This window comes from Mustela nigripes, chromosome 12, assembly GCF_022355385.1.
Source record: "Mustela nigripes isolate SB6536 chromosome 12, MUSNIG.SB6536, whole genome shotgun sequence".
Classification (NCBI taxonomy): Eukaryota; Metazoa; Chordata; class Mammalia; order Carnivora; family Mustelidae; genus Mustela; species Mustela nigripes.
In genome coordinates this window covers 76,563,650-76,584,175 of record NC_081568.1, presented here as the reverse complement: position 1 = coordinate 76,584,175, position 20,526 = coordinate 76,563,650, and the positions used below count along the sequence as shown (strand labels likewise).

The 20,526-nt window shown below is 39.0% G+C and overlaps 1 protein-coding gene across 2 annotated transcripts in view; it reads right to left on the bottom strand.

Annotated features, from left to right (window-relative positions):
- The window catches only part of UBE2D2 (ubiquitin conjugating enzyme E2 D2), a 63,301-nt gene that overhangs the window by 29,181 nt on the left and 13,594 nt on the right, over nt 1-20,526 (bottom strand). The window contains exon 2 of one of the 2 annotated variants that reach the window (XM_059417711.1): nt 14,838-14,912. The exons of the other annotated variant lie outside the window; for it this stretch is intronic. The gene's annotated coding sequence lies outside the window, so the exon portion shown is untranslated. The remainder of the gene's footprint in view (nt 1-14,837; nt 14,913-20,526) is intronic. 2 annotated transcript variants of the gene reach the window in all.

Sequence of the window (20,526 nt, the reverse complement as noted above, 5' to 3'; positions counted from 1 at the left end):
TAGGTAGAGGGAGACGCAGACTCCCTGCTGAACAAGGAGCTAGATGCAAGACTCAATCCCAGGACCTTAGGATCCTGACCTGAGCTGAAGGCAGCCACCTCTTTTCTTTCTTATTTATTTATTTATTTATTTGACAGAGGGAGAGAGATTTATTTATTTGTTTGTTTGTTTGTTTATTTGACAGAGGGAGAGAGATCACAAGCAGGCAGACCAGCAGGCAGAGAGAGGGGGGGAAGCAGGCTCCCTGCTGAGCAGAGAGCCCGAGGAGGGGCTCAATCCCAGGACCCCAAGATCATGAACCGAGCCGAAGGCAGAGGCTTAATGCACTGAGCCACCCAGGTGCCCCTGAAGGCAGCCCCTTAACCAGCTGAACCACCCAGGTGTCCCTCAAATAAATAAATCTTTAAAAAAGGGGGGGGTGTCACATGCTGAACTGAATGAGCTAATCAGGTACCCTTAAATTTACTCATTTTTAAAACTTGGGAGATATTATTGGGGAACCTGGGTTGCTCAGTCCATTAAACACTAGACTCTTGATTTCGGTTCAGGGTCATGGGATTAAGCCCCGGGTTGGGCTCTGTACTTAGTAGGGAGCCTGCTTGACATTCTCTCTCCCTCTCTCTCTGCCCCACTCCCTGCTCACATTCTCTAATACATAAATCTTTTTTTAAAAATTGGGAGGTGTTAACTCATAGTTATCCTAGATAAGTTTAAAAGAGAAATATGTAATTTCTGACAATATCAAATTATAAAATCTCAAATTATCTGGTCTGATAGACTTAATTCCCTTGTCACTGTCAAATATTTTCTATTTCTCTATGAATGCTGCCTTCTACTATAAAGACAGACAAATTGATGTGAACATGCAACAATTTCAATCTTTACCTGAACTGATTATAAGCAGAAGTAGTAACCTTATTCGAGATTAAAGTCTATACACCTTAAAAAAAAATTTTTTTTTCCCGGCTGAATGAGAGAGCATAAGCAGGGGGAGTAGGAAAGGGAGATGCAGCCTCCCCCGTTGTGCAGGGAGCCTGACAAGGGGCTCAGATCCCAGGACTCTGGGATCATGACCCAAGCTGAAGGCAGATGCTTAACTGACTGAGCCACCAGGCACCCCAATAGTTCCTTTCTTTAGATGACTGGCATTTATTTCCTATTTTTCACTATCACAATGCTTTGGTAAATATTCTTATTCTTGTACACACAAATTTTTCTAAATACTGCTTCAATTTAACTAGAAAAAGTAACACCTCCCACTTTAAACAATGCAATAATGCCTTTTATAATGTATGAGTGTTTAAAATTATTTCCTCAAACCATATACAAGTGTATTGTACTTACTGCTGAACAAATTAGAACTTGCAAAGTTGATCAATGTCTAGAGAGGGGAAACTATTCCTAAAACATGCTTAATTAGGAGACCAATTTATCTGCTGACCTCCAAAAACATGGAGATGAACATGACAGACACTGTCTCCCATTTGAACCTTCATTCACCACCATCTGATAACCCTTCTTCAGGTCCAGATTTGCAGCACATTCCTTGCCCACAATCATTAAATGTGTAAGAGCACTTTCATCATCACCTTCTACTACAGATACCAGGTATATATGTTTCCTAGGTATCACCAGAAAATGTGTTGGTGCTTGAGGGAAACTTCTTTTTAATTTTAACTGTCTCATTAACTCTGCAGTTAATGTTTCAATGACTGAAGTAGAATTTTCTTCTAAATGTCTACATGGATGGCTATTTTCTAAGTTTGTAAAAAATTCTAAATGTCTTTCCCTTCAATAATAGTTCTACCAAAAAACCACATGGAGATTTTTGTACTACAAATACTGAAAACCAAGCAACTCATGTTTTAGCATATTAATAAAAATAAATTGCTGGAAGAATGTTACAGTTATTCCATAACTTGTGTATGTTTTTGCTGGTATCAGTAGGGGCTAAAGGCAGAATTCAGGTTTTCTAAGTCTTAACATTCTTTGATGCTTTTTCATTATTCTGAGCTTAGATAACTTTAACCAAGTCATTCAATCTCTCCAGACCAAAGTTTCACAACTGTAAAACAAGGAAGTTAAACTCTAACAGAAACTTACACAGGATGGTTTAATTATATGTGTAGGGGTCAAAAAAGTTCGGAAAATTTTATAATCCACACCCATTTAAGAATAGTCAAGAGTCTAAGGGCATCTGATGGCTCAGTCAGTTGAGCAACCTACTCTTTTCATCTCAGGTTATGATCTTGGTGTCACAAGTTCAAGCCCCATGTCAGGCATTGAGATTACTTACATAAACTTAAAAGTTTCATAAAGGAGAAACTATATGAAATTCTGACAATGTATATAATTAACCCAATTACAAATCTTTGATTAGAAACTATTATTTTTTTAAAGACTTTATTTTTTTGGCAGAGAAAGACACAGTAAGAGAGGGAACACAAGCAGGCCCGAGTGGAAGAGGGAGCAGCAGGCTTCCTGCTGAGCAGAGAGCCGGATGCATGGCTCGATCCCAGGTCCCTGGGATCATGACCTGAACCAAAGGCAGACACTTAATGACTGAGCCACCTAGGCGCCCCTTTTATTTTATTTATTTTTAAAAGACTTTATTATGGGGCGTCTGGGTGGCTCAGTGGGTTAAGCCGCTACCTTCGGCTCAGGTCATGATCTCAGGGTTCTGGGATCGAGTCCCGCATCAGGCTCTCTGCTCAGCAGGGAGCCTACTTCCCTATCTCTCTCTCTCTGGCTGCCTCTCTACTTGTGATTTCTCTCTGTCAAATTAATAAATAAAATCTTTAACAAAAAAATAAAAAAATAAAAGACTTTATTTATTTGACAGAGATCACAAGTAGGTAGAGAGGCAGGCAGAGAGAGAGGAGGAAGCAGGCTCCCCAACAAGCAGAGAGCCCGATGCAGGGCTCCATCCCAGGACCCCGGGATCATGACCTGAGCCAAAGGCAGAGGCTTCAACCCACTGAGCTACCCAGGTACCCCTATTATTTATTTTTTTTTAATGAATCTCTACCCCCAAAGTGAGGCATGAACTCACAACCTTAATATCAAGAGTCACATGCTCCAACAACTGAGCAAGTCAGGTGCCCCTAAAAATTATTTTTAAAGGGCAAGAACTCAGTTTACTTTAACTTGTCTTCACAATAGCACAGTTAAATGGTTTTAAAACACAACACTAAACATTTCCCATTAAGGAAAGTAGTGTTCACACACTGGGCCTTTTTTTTAGGATGAAAAAAATGTATTTTTAAATTTTTTTTTATTTTAAAAACTATTCATTTATTTGAGAGAGACAGAAAAAGCACAAGCAGGAGAAGCAGCAGAGTGAGAGGGAGAAGCAAACACCCTGCTAAGCAGGGAGCTTGACGTGGGGCTCAATCCTGGGACTCCAGAATCATGATCCAAGCTGAAGGCAGAAGTTTAACTGACAGAGGCACCCAGGTACCTCCATTATATGTATTTTAAAGATTTATTTATTTATTTGAGTGGGGAGGGGCATACTGAGAAGGGAAGAGAGTCTTAAGCAGACTCAGTGCTGAGGTGAGTGCGGAGTCTGATGTAGGGCTACAACACGCTGAGATCACAACCTGAGCCAAAACAAAGAGCAGGACCTTTAACCAACTGTACCATCCAAGCACCCCAGGATGAAAAAAATATTTTTTTATTCCCCAGGGACATCCTTTTTTCTCCAAGCAGCTATATTACTCCTTAACTGTTCTGTACAAATCTAGTACCATGTATAGTACCACAGAATAATATTTCATGCTCAATTTTTTATCTGTACCTTTGAAAGGTTAACTTCCATATACCCCCTACCTCTACCCCTTGAATCCTTAATTATAAATTCCTTGAGTCAGAGACAAGATATATCATATTCTTTATCCATTTTCCAGAGACTGGAATATAAGAGGCACTCAAATGCCTGAATGAATGGATGAATGCCTAGCATAGGACCAAGGAGAATCACTTGCAAATGGGAAGATAAACGAAAGCACAGAAACTTACCAGAGGAAGTCTAGTCTATTTGGTTTAGAAACTGATAATGTCATGAAGTAGTCCACAATGATATACAAAATATATTACTGAAGTCGAATGGTACAGGGTTTTTTAAAAAATTGTATTTGTTTATTTGAGAGAGAGCATGAGGGATGGGGGATAGAGCGGGAAAAAGAAAAGCACACTCCCCACTAGGCAGGGAGTCGGAAGTAGGGCTTGATCCTAGGACTCTGATAGCATGACCTGAGCCGACACTTAACCAACCCAGCCACCCAGGCGTCCCTGGAACAGGTATTTTTTGGTGAGACTGCATGACACCAAAGAACAAGGAGTTTCTTTGAGCACTTTGGCAACAACCATTTAGATGGAAATGTTCTGTTATAATTAGAGACAATGTTATTTGTTTATTATTGAAGATCAAGAATTTTTCCTAGACTTTATATTTTACCTCTATGTACTACCATTTACTCATTTCAAAACTTGAAAAAAAAAATTAAATTCAACCAGTCCAAGATCCTAGGAACAGCCTGTCTAGAACACTCCACACTCTGTATCCCCCATCTCATGTACCTTTAGGCTTCACTCAAATGTTGCCTTTGGAGAAGTGCTTCTAGGAAATCCACCATTTCCATTCAATCTCTTTTAAATACTATCATGGAGAAGGGCACCCTGCTTTAATAACTCATCCTACTTCATTTTTATCTGTGTAATTACTTAATGTTTCTTGATATTAAATGAAAAATAGGGGGGCGCCTGGGTGGGCTAAGTGGGTTAAAGCCTCTGCCTTTGGCTCGGGTCATGATCCCAGGGTCCTGGGATCGAGCCCCGCATCGGCTCTCTGCTCAGCGGGGAGCCTGCTTCCTTCTCTCTCTGCCTGCCTCTCTGCCTGCTTGTGATCTCTGTCAAGTAAATAAATAAAATCTTTACAAAAAGAAAAAAAAAGAAAAAGAAAAATAGGGACTTCACCTCCACCTTCTGGCACAATCATTGGTCCATGGGAAGTGCCCAGTGTCTTGGAAGAACAGTTACAATTATATAAAGTAACTGTAAGTAGATGGAGAAAGACAACATGATCTTTCTTTGGAAGATACTTAAAAAATATATATATATCTGAAATCAAACTGCATATTATAATCAATGGTATGTCAGCTTAAATGGCAGTGTTTCCTTTCTTAGTAGTATATACAATAACAATATATCTTTCAATTGATGGCATCTTAGATTCAATGAAGTAAAGCACTTGGAAAAGCAGTAATATTCTCTGATACTGCAGCCACGGGATCCTATACCTAACAAAGCAGAAGTCAGAATTTTGGCAATCAGGGCCAAAGGAGAAAATGACTTAGTAAATGACAGAGTTAGGATAGGGAAAGCACAACTCTTCTAGAAGACTGCTTAGATAACAGGTGGGGGACAAAAATATTAAGGGGGCACACAGGGTACCAAAAGCAAAACAGGCAAACAGCTATTCCTTGTTAACAACTCATGGAGCTGAGGAGCAGTGGTAGTTAGGCTGTCGGGGCAGGTTAGACTGTATACAGGGTACCTATCAGGGTTTGAAATTCCCTCTTTTCAATTACTAAAGCAGTGGTCAATGCTCTTCAAAATTCTATGTTTTGAATGAGGGTGGCAGGTAGCCAGGTAGATGGGAGCTAATACACAGTGGAGCACCTATGCCAAAAGATTCCATTATTCACCAAGCTCCAAAGAAAATACTGAAATATCAGGAAAAGCTCTCTTCCTAGTATTCAGGTAACCAGAATTTTGTACACCCCACCAGCTGATTCCACCTCAACTGACAACTATGTAGCAAACTAAAAACCTAAAGAACTTATTTTGTCAAAGGTCACCACCACACTTTTCCATAACAATAATCATGTACCATAGTCCCACATTACAGAAAACAGGGAAATGAACTGATATTAATATAATTACCTTAGTGTATTTCTGTGCTACCACTAGTGGCAAGATAATGGGGATCTCAAAAAAAAGGTAAAAATGACATCTTATGCCCCATTATACTCTGTAAAACTATGCCCCACCCCCTGAAAAACACACATGTACTATTTTTTTTTTCTTCAAACATGTCACCATCTTTTATTCTTAGCCTTATTAACATCTACTTAATACTGCTATTTAATTTTTTATAAACATATATTTTTATCCCCAGGGGTACAGGTCTGTGAATCACCAGGTTTACACACTTCACAGCACTCACCAAATCACATACCCTCCCCAATGTCCATAATCCCCCCCCCTTCCCCCCAACCCCCCCCCCCCCCCCGGCAACCCTCAGTTTGTTTTGTGAGATTAAGAGTCACTTATGGTATAAGAAGCATATGATTAAGTTTTTATTCTGGTGTTTTGAAATATATAAAAACTGTTAACCTAGAACTGTAAATCTTTGAAATTTATTTAAAGATTTTATTTATTTGAGAGAGAACATGAGCGGGGGGAGAGACAGAAGGAGAGGGAGAGGCAGACTCCCCAAGGAGCAGGGAGTCACAAGCGGGTCTCAATCCCAGGGCTCTGGGATCATGACTTGAGCCAAAAGCAGAGGCCTAACCAAATGAGGCATATATGCACCCCAAATCCTTGAAACTTAAAAGTAATACTTCCCACAGATTTTACTCTTCAAACCCAAAGAATAGTCAGTTTCCATTTCACAAGTTTTCCAACACCAACCCAGGGAGTCCAAAATAGTTAATTTGTTTAGTTAAATCAGTCTTCCTACAGACTGACAATCTCTGATATAAAATGGTGATCAAAGTCAACTAAACTATTAAATTTTACTATGCTAGAAGACTGGCTAAATATTTGCAAAGCTGTCTCATGTAATGATCAAGACACAGAAAATAACAAATCACTTAAAAAAAAAAAAAGCCCAAAAAAGTCTCAAGCCTGGAATTATATTTTAGAACAGTTATTCAAAATACGAACTGACAGAAAAAGATTTCTGGGTCTCCATGGAATAGTCCAACCTTCAAAATTAGACACTAGACAGTATTAACTAAAGTGTGAATAGGTACATCCGAAGAAATGTCTTTTCAAAATTACATTTTATGTAAGCTTAGAGACAGGAACTCTTTGTCCACACTGAAATCACTTGAGATGCCATCTAATCAAGTATCTTCTACACAGTAATAGAAGCATTTATTAGTGTCTTGGGGGAAGACATTACAGAACCATCACAAGAAAAATGAACAGTTTCTGTTTTCCTATGATGAAATTCACACTAAAAGAATTTCCACTTCATCAGCAGCAAGAGCTGGGAAAAGGCCAGACAAAATTTAAGTCTATATATAGTTAGGCCAGGGGAAGATTTGGGCCCAGTGAGTATTACCTATTTTTTATTTATTTTTTTAAAGAATTTCTTGAGAAAGAGAAAGCACAGGTGCACAAGCAGGGGGAGGGGCAGAGAGAGAGGGAAAAGCAGACTCTCCACTGAGCAGTGAACCTGACCAGGATCACAGGATCACTGACTTGAGCCAAAGGCACCTGCTTCACTAACTAAGTCACCCAGGCACCCATATTACCTGTTTTAAGAACACTTTATACTTCCTGATATTAAGAACAAAGCATAACTCTCATAGGTAGTTTTTGTGTGTGTGTGTGTTTGTGGTTTTTTCTCATAGGCAGTTTTTGACGTGGCAAATCTGACCAATTAACCTGCAGGGAATGTTTAACCCATATAATCATTTCAGAGGTGCTATCTGAGGATTCTGAGAGCATTTTTGAGATTAACAAAGAGGAAGTACTAAGCAGAGCAAGAGTTCTTTTCATACTTTTCCTGACAACAGGAAAAGTATGAAAACATTATGAATTGAGTAAAAAAGGACAGCTAGTCAGCCGCAAGTTTCTTTCTTCTTGTTTTTAAATTTTTATTTAAATTCTAGTTTGTTGGGGCAGCTGGGTGGGTCAGTTGATTAGGCCTCAGACTCTGGACTCCAGCCGGGATCATCACGTCAGGGTTGTTACACACCAAGCCCTGCGATGGGCTCTGCACTCAGCTGAAGTCTGCTGGAGGTTCTTTCTCTCCCTCTTCACCTCCTCCCGTGCTCGCCCAATCTCTCTCTAAAATAAACAAGTAAGTCTTAAAAAAACAAAAAACAAAAAACCTAGTTAACATACAGTGTGATATTAGTTTCAGGTGCAGCCTTGAGTTTCTTAATATAAATGTGCTATCAAGACCATGAGTTAGGTGAGAGTTTCAGTAGGAACAAGTCTGGTACTATGAAATTCCTTCTTCCTGTAAATCAAATTTTATCCAACAATTACCACACAGACAACCAAGAAGAGAGTCACCTCCTTGATCTTTAGGCTTGTAAAGTCTGACAGAAAAAAACTTAAAGAGTACAAGGTGAAAAAACACAAAAGAGACCAATAATTACATTTTAATGCTACAAGAAATAGTTTAATTCCAACACATATATAGTTTTTTATAACGTAAATGCTAGTTATCTTTTATCTTTTTAATTGCTATTCTTAGCCTCCCAGCACTAGGTTATACAAAGCAACCTGGAGGAGGGAGAGGATGGAGGAAATGAGGAGATGTTGGTTAGAGTACTTCCAGTTATAAGAGGGACAAGACCTGGGGACTTAATGTATAGCAAGGCGATTATAGTTAGTAATACTATATTATATACTTAAAACTTCCTTTAAAAGTATACCTTAAATGTTCTTACCACAAAAAAAGAAATGGTAATTACGTGACATGTGGAGGTGGTTAGCCACCACTATGGTGGTAATTATTTTGCAATATGTAAGCATATCAAATCAACATTGTATACCTTAAACTTAGATAATGTTAATGTCAGTCACATCTCAATAAATCTGAGGAAAAAAAAGAAAAAAGGAACTAAAGCTACTCTGACAGGAAAAAATTCTGACAGGAAAAAAAATGGCCCCAAATAAATGGCTATCTTTTTCCTCAAAACCATCACATTTTTAGGTTTTACTCCAATAAGCCTTTCCCTTCCCATCTATTCATCCTCTCTTCCTTCCTCTTACTACTTATTGGCTAAACAAACCTTCAGAAAAACAAACGTTTTGAAATTAACATTTAGGAAAATGTTAATTTAATATACTCAACCATTAGAATTGTTTTTAATGAATAAAAAAAATCCACTGTTAAATCTGTAATACATGACCTTATCCAAGAAATAAATACATTATCGAGACAGCATTTACTACAATTTCCCCTGCAGTAAATAATCTCCAAAGGTGGCTATCGACAATCTCTCCATCCCTGTAAGAGCATACTATTCCTCTTATCAACAAATCATCTAAGGGCTGGCTCAATCAGTTAAGAAACCAACCCTTGATTTCAGCTCAGGTCATGATCTCAGGGTTATGAGATCCAGCTCTGCGATAGATGCCATGCTCAGTGTAAAGTCTGCTGGAGATTCTCTCTCTCCCTATCCCTCTGCCCCCCTCCTTTCTCCTGTTCTCTTAAAAAATTCCCATTCCCACAGAATCCTGGCTGTGCCTCCTGGTTGACCAAAAAAGTAAAGCAATTTATGACACTGTGTCAGTTTTAAGTCTAGTGTTTAAGAGGCCTGATAGCTTTTCTTTTACTCTGAGCCATCACTTAGGAAGTCCAGGCCATTTTGCTGGAAAGACCTTTTGAGGGCTGGGGATGTACATTTCAGCTAACAGTGAGCATCAGGTTTCTAGACATGTGAGGGAAGTCTTTTTGAATCTTCTAACTTTGTGACAACTGAATACTACCACAGAAATGATCCTAGCTGACAATGCATGAGGCAAAACTGCCTAATCAAGCCAAAGAATCCTGAGAAATAATAAGTCTTTGTTTTAAGGCACTAAGCTTTGGAATCATTAGACAGCAAAGCTAACAAATACCCCTATATTGTCTCTAAAGAGAACACGACTCTGACGAATGAGGAAGTTATAGTCAAGGCCCTTGAGGCACTCCATGTGGGTAAAAATCATGCATAAGCAGGGTATGTTAATAAAATATGAAAACTCCACTCATAAAAGTATTCACAAGATGCTAATCAAGCTCAGAGGAAGCCCAGGCTGGATCACCACGTAAGTTTTCTGGAAGAGACATATTTGAGCTGAGTTTTGAAGGAGAGTTAGTCAGCCAGATAGGTAGGAAGGAAACAATATGAGAAACACCAGAGGGGGGAAAGCAGGATGTTTGTGGGTAAGAAGTTATGTGCATACGTATGTGTAAATGTGGGTGTGACCCAATGTTATAAGCAATCTGGCGTTACCAGAAGACTGAGAAGCAAGAGATGTAGTTGTCAGGGGGTAAAGAGGTTATGAAAAGCTTTGTCCATCATGCAAAGGAGCTCATAGCTCTTCTATGAGGTAAAGAGCCACTTTGGGGTTTTTAAGGCTAATAACAAGGTCAAAGTAAGGTGACTATTTTAGAAGGCTTGCTTTTGCAGCATGTGGAAAAGGTCTTTAATAGGGAACTAGACTGAAAATCAAGAGACTAAAAAAAGGGACTTTAGATTAGTCTAGGTGAGAGATGATGGCCTGAATTAGGGCACAACGAAAGGGATGAAGAGAAAAGGAGACAAAAACTGGCAAGGCACAGTCACTAACTGGATATAAAGGACTCCATCAGTCAGCATCTAATCAGGAAAGCAGAACCCATGCCAGTGAGTTTCACAGAAGAAATTTAACATGGGGAACTACTTTTGAAGGTGTCAGAAAAATGAAAGGGCTAACAGAAAACAACTGGAAACCCCGAGATTAGAAGGAGCAGGGCTACTATCCCTGAGACTGGAGGGACGAAAGACGCAGGTCCTATCACCAGAACCCAGGAGCTGTGGCTGCCTAGAGGGAGCTGGACCATGATAGAGATGTCATCTCAAGCAACAAGAAGTGGGGGGGGGGGATATGATATGATATGATATGCCCTACCCTGGTCCTCTTATCTCCACTGGGCAAGCCCAACTAGAAGCCTGCCTAACAAGGGAGCCTGAGAAAGGTAGCTTGCCTTTTGCAGAAACAGTAAGTAGAGGAAGGCAAGAAAATAGATCTGAGCATAAACAAAATGAGCAAGGCGTGAGGATAAAGGAGAAAGAGTAGATTGATTCCTCCTTGCTATCTGGCTTCAAATGGGGTGGAGTAGTAGTGTTGGAACCTGAGATAACAAAACCAGGAAGATGGTGGGGGTGAGGAGTATAAAGGAGGAGATACGGAGAAGGACACAAATAATCTAACTTTTAAAACTCCCTCACTGGGGCACCTGTTGGTTAAGATTAAGTGTCCAACTCCTGATTTTTTGCTTAGGCCAATGATTTGGGGGTATAAGATCAAGCCCGATGTTGGGCTCCATGCTCAGCAGGAAGTCTGCTTGGGAATCTCTCTCTCCCCCTCTCCGTCCTCCAACTCTCTAAAATACATTAAGATATCACAAAAAAAAAAAAAAAAAAAAAGACTCTGAACAATAGATCTTGCCAATTAGGATGAAAGCAGTGTCTCAGCAAAAACAATCACAATATTTGGGGCACCTGGGTGGCTCAGTGGGTTAAAGCCTCTGCCTTCAGCTTTGGTCATGATCACAGGGTCCTGGGATGGAGCCCAGAATCCAGCTCTCTGCTCAGTGGGGAGACTGCTTCCTCCTCTCTCTCTGCCTGCCTCTCTGCCTACTTGTAATCTCTGTCAAATAAATAAATAAAATCTTTAAAAAACAAAAACAGGGGTGCCTGGTTGGCTCAGTGGGTTTAGCCTCCGCCTTCGGCTCAGGGTATGATCTCAGGGTCCTGGGATCGAGCCCCGCATTGGACTCTCCACTCAGCAGGGAGCCTGCTTCCCCCTCCGTCTCTGCCTGCCTCTCTGCCTACTTGTGATCTCTCTCTATCAAATAAAAATCTTTAAAAAAACAAACAAAAAAAACAAAAAAAAAACCACAATTTTTTTAAAGATTGTATTTAATTATTTGTCAGAGAGAAAGAAAGAGAGCACGCACAAGCAGGGGAAGCAGCAGGCAGAGGGAGAAGCAGGATCCCTGCTGAGCAAGGAGCCCGATGTAGGACTTGATCCCAGGATCCTAAGATCATGATCTGAGCTGAAGGCAGCCACTGAACTAACACTGTGCCACCCAAGTGCCCCCAAACAATCACAAATTTCTAATTCTGCTAAATTCTAAAACAAAACCAAATAATAACAATTTTTAAAAAGACCCACAACTGCCTTGTTTCCAAAAGCTACTGGCTGAAAAAAATTGTAATATTTTTAAAATATTGTTAAGGGTAGGAAGTTATGATAAAAGTAGTTTATTTTCAGTGATCCACTTCCCTCCAGATTTGACATGCTAATATACTGTCCAGGGTCCTTTACAATGCCAAACAATATTCTTCGGAGATATAAATATTCATCTAAAACCTCAAATGAGGTACATAATAGGCTAGCCATCTTAGCTAAATATAGAAGACAGGGGCACCTGGGTGGTTCAGTGGGTTAAAGCCTCTGCTCAGGTTGTGATCCCAGGGTTCTGGGATTGGGCTCTCTGATCAGCAGGAAGCCTGTTCCCCCCGCCCCCGCCTGCCTCTCTGCCTACTTGCGATCTCTGTCAAATAAAAAACTAAACTAAAATAATCTTTAAAAAAAATAGACAACAACAACAACAAAAAATAGACAACAGCTATTTTAAAATGTTACATATCGATCTAGAAGAAAATCATGAATTATTTTTAGAATACTGCAAATGTCCAATACTTTCATTTGCTACATAAAAATAATTAGATCTACAAGCGTTCTGTACTTTATGACTTTTGAAGTACCTGTTTCTTTAAGTTACAATTCCTAGAAATATAGATTATTGTCTAACAATACAGCATATGTTTAGAAAGATATATATTAAGAACCACTGAAAGTATCTCAAACTTTCAGGCAAAATGACAGATTGAAACATGTAACTTTTATTCTCTCCAAAATCCTATTAAAATAAGAGTCAACAGAGTTTTTGAAAATTTTTAATTTCAGGATACCATATAGTGCTATATTCATTTCAGGCGTATAATATAGAGATTTAACAATTCCACGTTACTCAGTGCTCATTAAGGTAAGTGTACTGTTACTCCCCTTCACCTATTTCAACTATTCCCTGACCTACCTTTCCTCTGGTCACCATCTATTTGTTTTCTATAGTTAAGGAGTCAACCTTTTTTTTTTTTTAAGGCTTAACCCCACTAGAGTACAAAGAATGGGAGAAAAGGCAACAGCAACAAAATTTTGGGAAAGTAAAAGGCAAGAGTGGTGGATGTTAGTGACTTAGCAGTCCCAAAAAGGTTAATTGTAATTTATGGGAAAAGCTCAAGAAGCCAAATTTACAGAGGCTCAGAAGTTGATGATGGTACAAACAGCTCCTGGAGCTAAAAACAGGACTGTCTAAAAATCTGTTTAGGCAGAGGATACAATCTGTAATATCTAGAGAATATGGGGCAGTATACAAAACAAGGGATCTGCTTTATTCAACAAATAAGTTTAAAAAGAAAGAGGAAATATATTTATATATTAACAAAGACTTAAAAGACATCAACCAAATGCAATTAGTTGACTTTATATATTAATTCAAAAAATAAAGAGTAAAAAAGATTTAAAACCTCATTTGACAGAGTCTGGGTGGCTCAGTTGGATGAGTCTGACTTCAGTTCAGGTCATAATCTCAGGGTCCTGGAATCGAGCCCCACATCAGGCTCCCCACTTAGTGGGGAGTCTGCTGGTTCCTCTCCCTCTGCCGTCCCTATGCTCATGGCTCTTTCTGTCCCTCCCTCTCTCAAGTAAGTATTTTAAAAAACAAAACAAAAAAAACACCTCATTTGAAAAAGAAAGACTTTAAACTGGACATTTGAGGTCATGAATATTGTTCATATTTTTAAACTTTTTTTCCTAATTTTATTTACTTGCGAGAGAGAGAGAGAGAGAGAGCACAAGCAGAGAGAGGAACAGGCAGAGGAAGAAGCAGGCTCCCTGTGAAGCAAGGAGCTGGATGCAGGACCCTAGGGTCATGAACTGAGCCGAAGGCAGACGCTTAACTGACTGACACACCCAGGCATCCCAATTGTTCATGTTTAGATGTAATAACTGCAAGGGCACCTGGGGAGCTCAGTTGGTAGAGCGTGAGACTCCTGATCTCAGGACTAGGATTTTGAGCCCCATATTAGGGGTAGAGATTACTTAAATTCTTTAAAAAAAAAAAAAAAAAGACAGAGATGTTTTAACTATATCATGCACATGATTTTTAAAGAGTTCTTATCTCAGGGTTTTTCAATTTGGGCAATATTGACATTTGGGGCTGGGTAATTCTTTGTTGTTGGAAGCTGTCCTATGCACTGCAGAATGTTTAGCAGCTCCCTAGCCTCTACCTATTAGATGCCAGTAGCACCCAGTAGCCTCCCAGTTGTGACAATCAAAAATGACTACATACAATGCCAAATGTCATTTAGTGGGCAAAATTGCCTAGAGTTGAAAACCAGTGATTTATCTTTTAGTAATACATCTGAATTATTTACAGATATAATTATGTAACATTTGGGATTGGCTTCAAAACAATCCAGTGAGGGTGGAAGAGGTAATTAAGAAACAACACAAGATGATGGGTGATGGGGTGTTTGGAAATTTATTAGACATCTATTTTGTGCACTTTTCTATAGTGTGTTATATTCATAATAAGGTAAATTTTAAAATAAGGAAATCAGAAACTCTTGTATCTTGTTAGTTGGGTGTCTAAAAAGATTGGAAAACAATTCTTCAGTATCTTACAAAAACAAAACGGCTCACAATCTATAACCAAACAACCCTATTGACTACATAGTTAAGGAGTCAAGAAAAAAAGAAAGCTTCACCTTTGTGCACCAAGAGACATGTATGGCAATGTTGATGCTTCAGTGTCTGCAGCAGCAAAAACTTGTAAACAATTCCTATCACAGAGGAATAAAGTTTAAGAAAATACATTGTTGGTACATTTATATTCACTGAAAATGCATGTCATTTAAAATGTATACACTTCCATAACATCTAGGTAAATTGACAACAGTTAATGTTCTTTATGGATAAAAATCTTATAAAGATAAAACTTGAAAACTTAAAACTAATAAAAAGTGATATATAAACAGTGAATCTTGGAACACTGAAAAAATTAAATTAAAAAAAAAAAAGTGATGTATAGATCACTTCCTTGACTTTGGACTCCTCCAGTGAATGCCTCTCCTGCCAAGCCACAGGCCAGAGGTTTGGTCTCTGGAAAGGATAAAAGAGAATGTCTCAGGAATAAGAGATTACAAGCATAGTCAAGGGGATGGATGATGTACAGAAAACTGGAAGGTTAAGTGAACATTTTCATATCAACTTTGTTCCCAGTGGTTCTGAGAAAACTGGAAGCTGGGCCTGTACTGTCTAGGCAGGAGATTATAAGATCCTCAAGAAAATGTGACCAGCACAAGATAAAGAGCTTTTACTATTCACTGATATTAATGGTTCACCCAGAGAAACAGCCCAGTCAGCAAACCATAAACTGAACTCAACAGTTGCCAAAACTCACCCCTATATGCTCAGACCTTTTCATCAATTTTTTAGTACTCCAATCCTAGTAAGTATAAATGACAATGAAGAAATCAGCCATCTGATCATTCATCTTCAACATAAAAGATAAACACCAAAACAATGTACAGAAAAAAGCAAAGGAAAACAAAGACCATGCAAGGAGAAAAAATCAAAACAAAAGAAAAACTATCATGAATATCCTAAAAGGTAAGAGAAGTTTTTACTTCTATGAAACAAGAACAAAATCCTTAAACATACTGAGAATGAGAAAATCTTCTATGATGGAGATAAAAGACAAAGATGGAAAATAGAAAACATAGGAGGACTAATCCAAATACTCCCCCAAATTGATCTACAGATTCCATCCAATCTACAGTGACTACAGTAGATTAGAATCCATTCTACAGGGGTGCCTGGGTGGCTCAGTGGGTTAAGCCTCTGCCTTTGGCTCAGGTCATGATCTCAGGGTCCTGGGATTGAGCCCCACATCAGGGTCTCTGCTCAGCAGGGAGCCTGCTTCTCCTTCTCTCTCTGTCTGCCTCTCTGCCTACTTGTGATATCTCTCTGTCAAATAAATAAATAAAATCTTTAAAAAAATAAAAGAATCCAATCTACAGATTTCAAATTGATACATATTCCATCTCTATCAACATTCCAAATGTCCCTTACCCTCCCTTTTTTTGCTTTACAGAAATAGCAAGGTGATACTTAAATTCATATAGTAATGCAGGGGACCCAAAGACCAAAACAATCTTGGAAAATAATAAATTTAGAAGACTCACACTAAAGGATTTTAAAACAATACAAAGCCATAGGATTCAAGACAGTATGACATAAAAACAGTCTGGCATAAAAACAGATGTATATATCAATAAAACAGAAGCTCAGAAATACACCCATACATCTATGGCCAACTGTTTTTTCTTTTTTTTTAAATAAAGATTTTATTTATTTATTTGTCATAGAGAGAGTGAAGCGAGAGCAAGCACAGGCAGACAGAGTGGCAGGCAGAGGCAGAGGGAGAAGCAGGCTCCCTGCCAAGCAAGGAGCCCGATGTGGGACTCGATCCCAGGACGCTGGGATCATGACCTGAGCAGAAGGCAGCCGCTTAACCAACTGAGCCACCCAGGCGTCCCTGGCCAACTGGTTTTTTACACAGTTGTCAAAACAACTCACTTGAGGCAAATGGTTCTATGACAACTGGATATTCACATGCAAAAGATGAGCCTAGACCCCTACTTCCCATTATATACAAAAATTAACTAAAAATAGACCAGATACCATAATCTCACACCCATCAGGAAAGCTATTAAAAACAAACAAACAAACAAATAAAAAACAAAACAGAAAGCAACAAATGTTGGTTGGATGTACAGAAATTAGAACTCTTGTATTGGTGGGAGTGTAAAATAATACAGTCACTATGGAAAACAGTACGGCAGTTTCTCCAAAAATTAAAAATAGAATTACCCTATGATCAAGCAATTCCAGTTCTAGGTATAAACCCTACATAACTGAAAGAAGAGCTCTGAAGAGATATTTGTACACCCAAGTTCCTCCCAGCATTAGAATAGCTAAAATGTGTAAACCCAAGTTTCGACCACCAGATGAATGGATAGGTAAAGTGTGGCATGGAATACTATTTAGCCCTAAGGAAGGATATACTGACAACATGGATGAACTTTAAGCATACTGTGCTAAAGTGAAAGAAGAGAGTCACACAAAGGTAAATACTGTATGATTCCAATTATATGAGGAACCTAGTCAAAAACCATAGAGACAAAAAGTGGAAGGAAGGTTGCCAGGGGCTGGAGAGAGAGAGGATAGGGAGTTATTGTTTAATGGGTATAGTTTCAGTTTTGAAAGGTGAAAAGAGTTCTAAAGATGGATGGTGGTTATGGCTGTATGACAATATGAATGTACTTACTACCACTGAAATGCCTATTTAAGAATGGCTAAGAGGGAGTGGCACCTGGCTGGTTCAGTGGAAAAGCACATGACTCTTAATCTTCGGGTCATGACTTCAAGTCCCACACTGGGTGTAGAGATTACTTAAAAACAAAAAATCTTTTTTATTTATTTTTTCTAAAGATTTTATTTATTTATTTGACAGACAGAGATCACAAGTAGGGAGAGAGGCAGGCAGAGAGGGGGTAGCAGGCTCCCCACTGAGCAGACAGCCCAATGTGGGGCTTGACCCCAGAACCCTGGGATCATGACCTGAGCCAAAGGCAGAGGCTTTAACCCACTGAGCCACCCAGGCGCCCCAAAAAATCTTTTTTTAAAAAAATGGCTAAAGGGGGGGGGCGCCTGGGTGCCTTCGGCTCAGGTCATGGTCTCAGGGTCCTGGGATCAAGCCCTGCATCGGGCTCCCTGCTGAGCAGGGAGCCTGCTTCCCCCTCTCTCTGACTGCCTCTCTGCCTACTTATGATCTCTCTCTGTCAAATAAATAATATCTTTTTTTAAAAAAACCTATAAAACTCTTAAAAGGAAACACAGACGTAAATCTCTGTATCCTTGGATACAACTTCTTAGCTAAGACACCAAGAGCACAAGCAACAAAAGAAAAATTAGATAAACCGGACTTCCATTAAAATTTAAAACTTCTGTATATCCATGAAGAAAGTGAAACATCAACCCACGAAATGGGAGAAAAATTCTGCAAATCAATTATCAACTATAGTGCTTTAATACACAGAACATATAAAGAATTCTTATAGCTCAACAATAAAGACAATAAAATTAAAAAATGGGCAAAGGATACACTTTTCTCAAGAGGACATACATATGGCCAATAAGCACATGAAGAAATGTTCAGTATCATTCAGTAATTAAGAAAAATGCAAATCATAACCAAAATGATATATCATCTGACACCTACTAGGAAAGCCATAATCAAAGTAATAAAGTAACAAGTGTTGATGATGTATACAAACTGGAACCCTCATACACTGTTAATGGGAATGTAAAACAGTACAGTCTGTTTAGAAAACAGCCTAGTGATTCCTCAAAAAGTTAAACACAGGGTGGGGCGCCTGTGTAGCTCAGTGGATTGTTGCTTCTGACTCTTGGTTTCAGCACAGGTCACGATCTCAGGGTTGTGAGATCCAGACCCGTGAAAGTTTCACACTCAGCAGGGAGTCTGCTTAAGGATTCTCCCCTTCTCCCTCTGCCCCTCACACTACTGATGTGTGCACAAGTGCACATGCACTCTCTCTCAAATAAATAAGTCACCCACAAAAAACAACCAAAAAACCCCAAAATGTTAAACACAGAATTACCTACCACATGACCCAGCAATTCTACTCCTAACTGTATATCAAGAATGAAAATATGAAAGCATCTGAAAAATACTGTTTGTAGCAGCATCATTCTTAACGGTTAAAAAAATAAATAAGGGGCGCCTGGGTGGCTCAGTGGGTTAAAGCCTCTGCTTTCGGCTCAGGTCATGATCCCAGGGTCCTGGGATCGAGCCCCGCATCGGGCTCCCTGCTCCACAGAGGAGCCTGCTTTCCTTCCTCTCTCTCTGCCTGCCTCTCTGCCTACTTGTGATCTTTGTCTGTCAAATAAATTAAAAAAAATAAATAAATAAAAAATAAATAAATAAATAAATAAATAAACAAACAACCTAAATGCCCATCATATGATAAATGGAAAAAAAGAAAATGTGGTATACCCATACAAAAGAACATTATTCAGTCATAAAAATGAATTAAGGGGATACCTGCATGGCTCAGTTGGTTAAGTGTCTGACTCTTCATTTCAGCTAAGGTCAGGATCTCAGGGTTGTGAGATCGAGCCCAGCATCTGGCTCCCCAGGGTGTGGAACGTGCTTCAGATTCTCTTTCTCCCTCTCCCTCTGTCCCTTCCTTCCCCCACTCTCACAGGCCCACATATTCACCCTTTCTCTCTATAAAAAAAAAAAAAAATTAAGTACTGATACATACTGTAACTTGGACATAGTTTCTATAAACTGTAACTTGGATACAGTCAGACACAAAAGGTCACATATTGTATGATTCCATTTATATAAAATGTCCAGAATAGGAAAATCCATGTAAGTAGAAAGGGTGTGGGGAGAGCAGTCCAGAAGTCCAACATCCAGTAACAGTGAAAAAAGGAAGAGGGGCGCCTAGGTGGCACAGTGGGTTAAGCATCCGACTCTTGGTTTCAGCTCAGGTCATTATCTCAGGGTCATGAGATGGAGCCCCAGATAGGGCTCCCCACTCAGTATAGAGTCTGCTTTAGATAGTCTCTTCTTCTCTCCCTCTGCCATAGCTCTCCCCCAAATACAGAAATACATCTCATAAAATCTCAAAAATACCAACTGAATTTTGAGCAAAACAAATGAAAATTGACCTACATCACCATTTATCATGAAATTTCCCATATGTGGGACACAGAAAACCTGTTAAGTTTCCAGAAAGGAAACTGGCCACATAATACAGGATCAGGAATCAGAATAGTTTGGGACTTAACAGCAATACTACAAGCTAAAAGACAATGAAAATACTGACTATAAAAGTAAAAACAGTTCCACAGTAGTGGCCTTACCCCAGACTCTAAGATTACAGGTCAGGTCATGTCCACAGTCCAGGTTAAGAAACTAACAGCTCCTTTCCAAATGCCAATAAACATTGTCAGTTTTAAGTTGTTCCTCAAAGTCTGAACAATTTTTCTTAACCCTATATTAATGTTGCATATGACCTCATTCAATTTATTTTCCACATCAAGTTGTAGATTCAACAAAAGAGGAACTAAAATAAGATATGTATACTGAAAAATAAATTACTGCACAAGCATGTTCTGGGATTGCCACTCTAAGTTAAACAGATTTCATTTATTCAAGATTTGTCCTGCAGTGAAAATAAAGGGTATAACTATTTCTGTTTTGAGAATGAATTCTAGTTTTTTGTTTTGTTTTGTTTTTTAAATATTTTATTTATTTATTTGACAGACAGAGAGATCACAAGTAGGCAGAGAGGCAGGCGG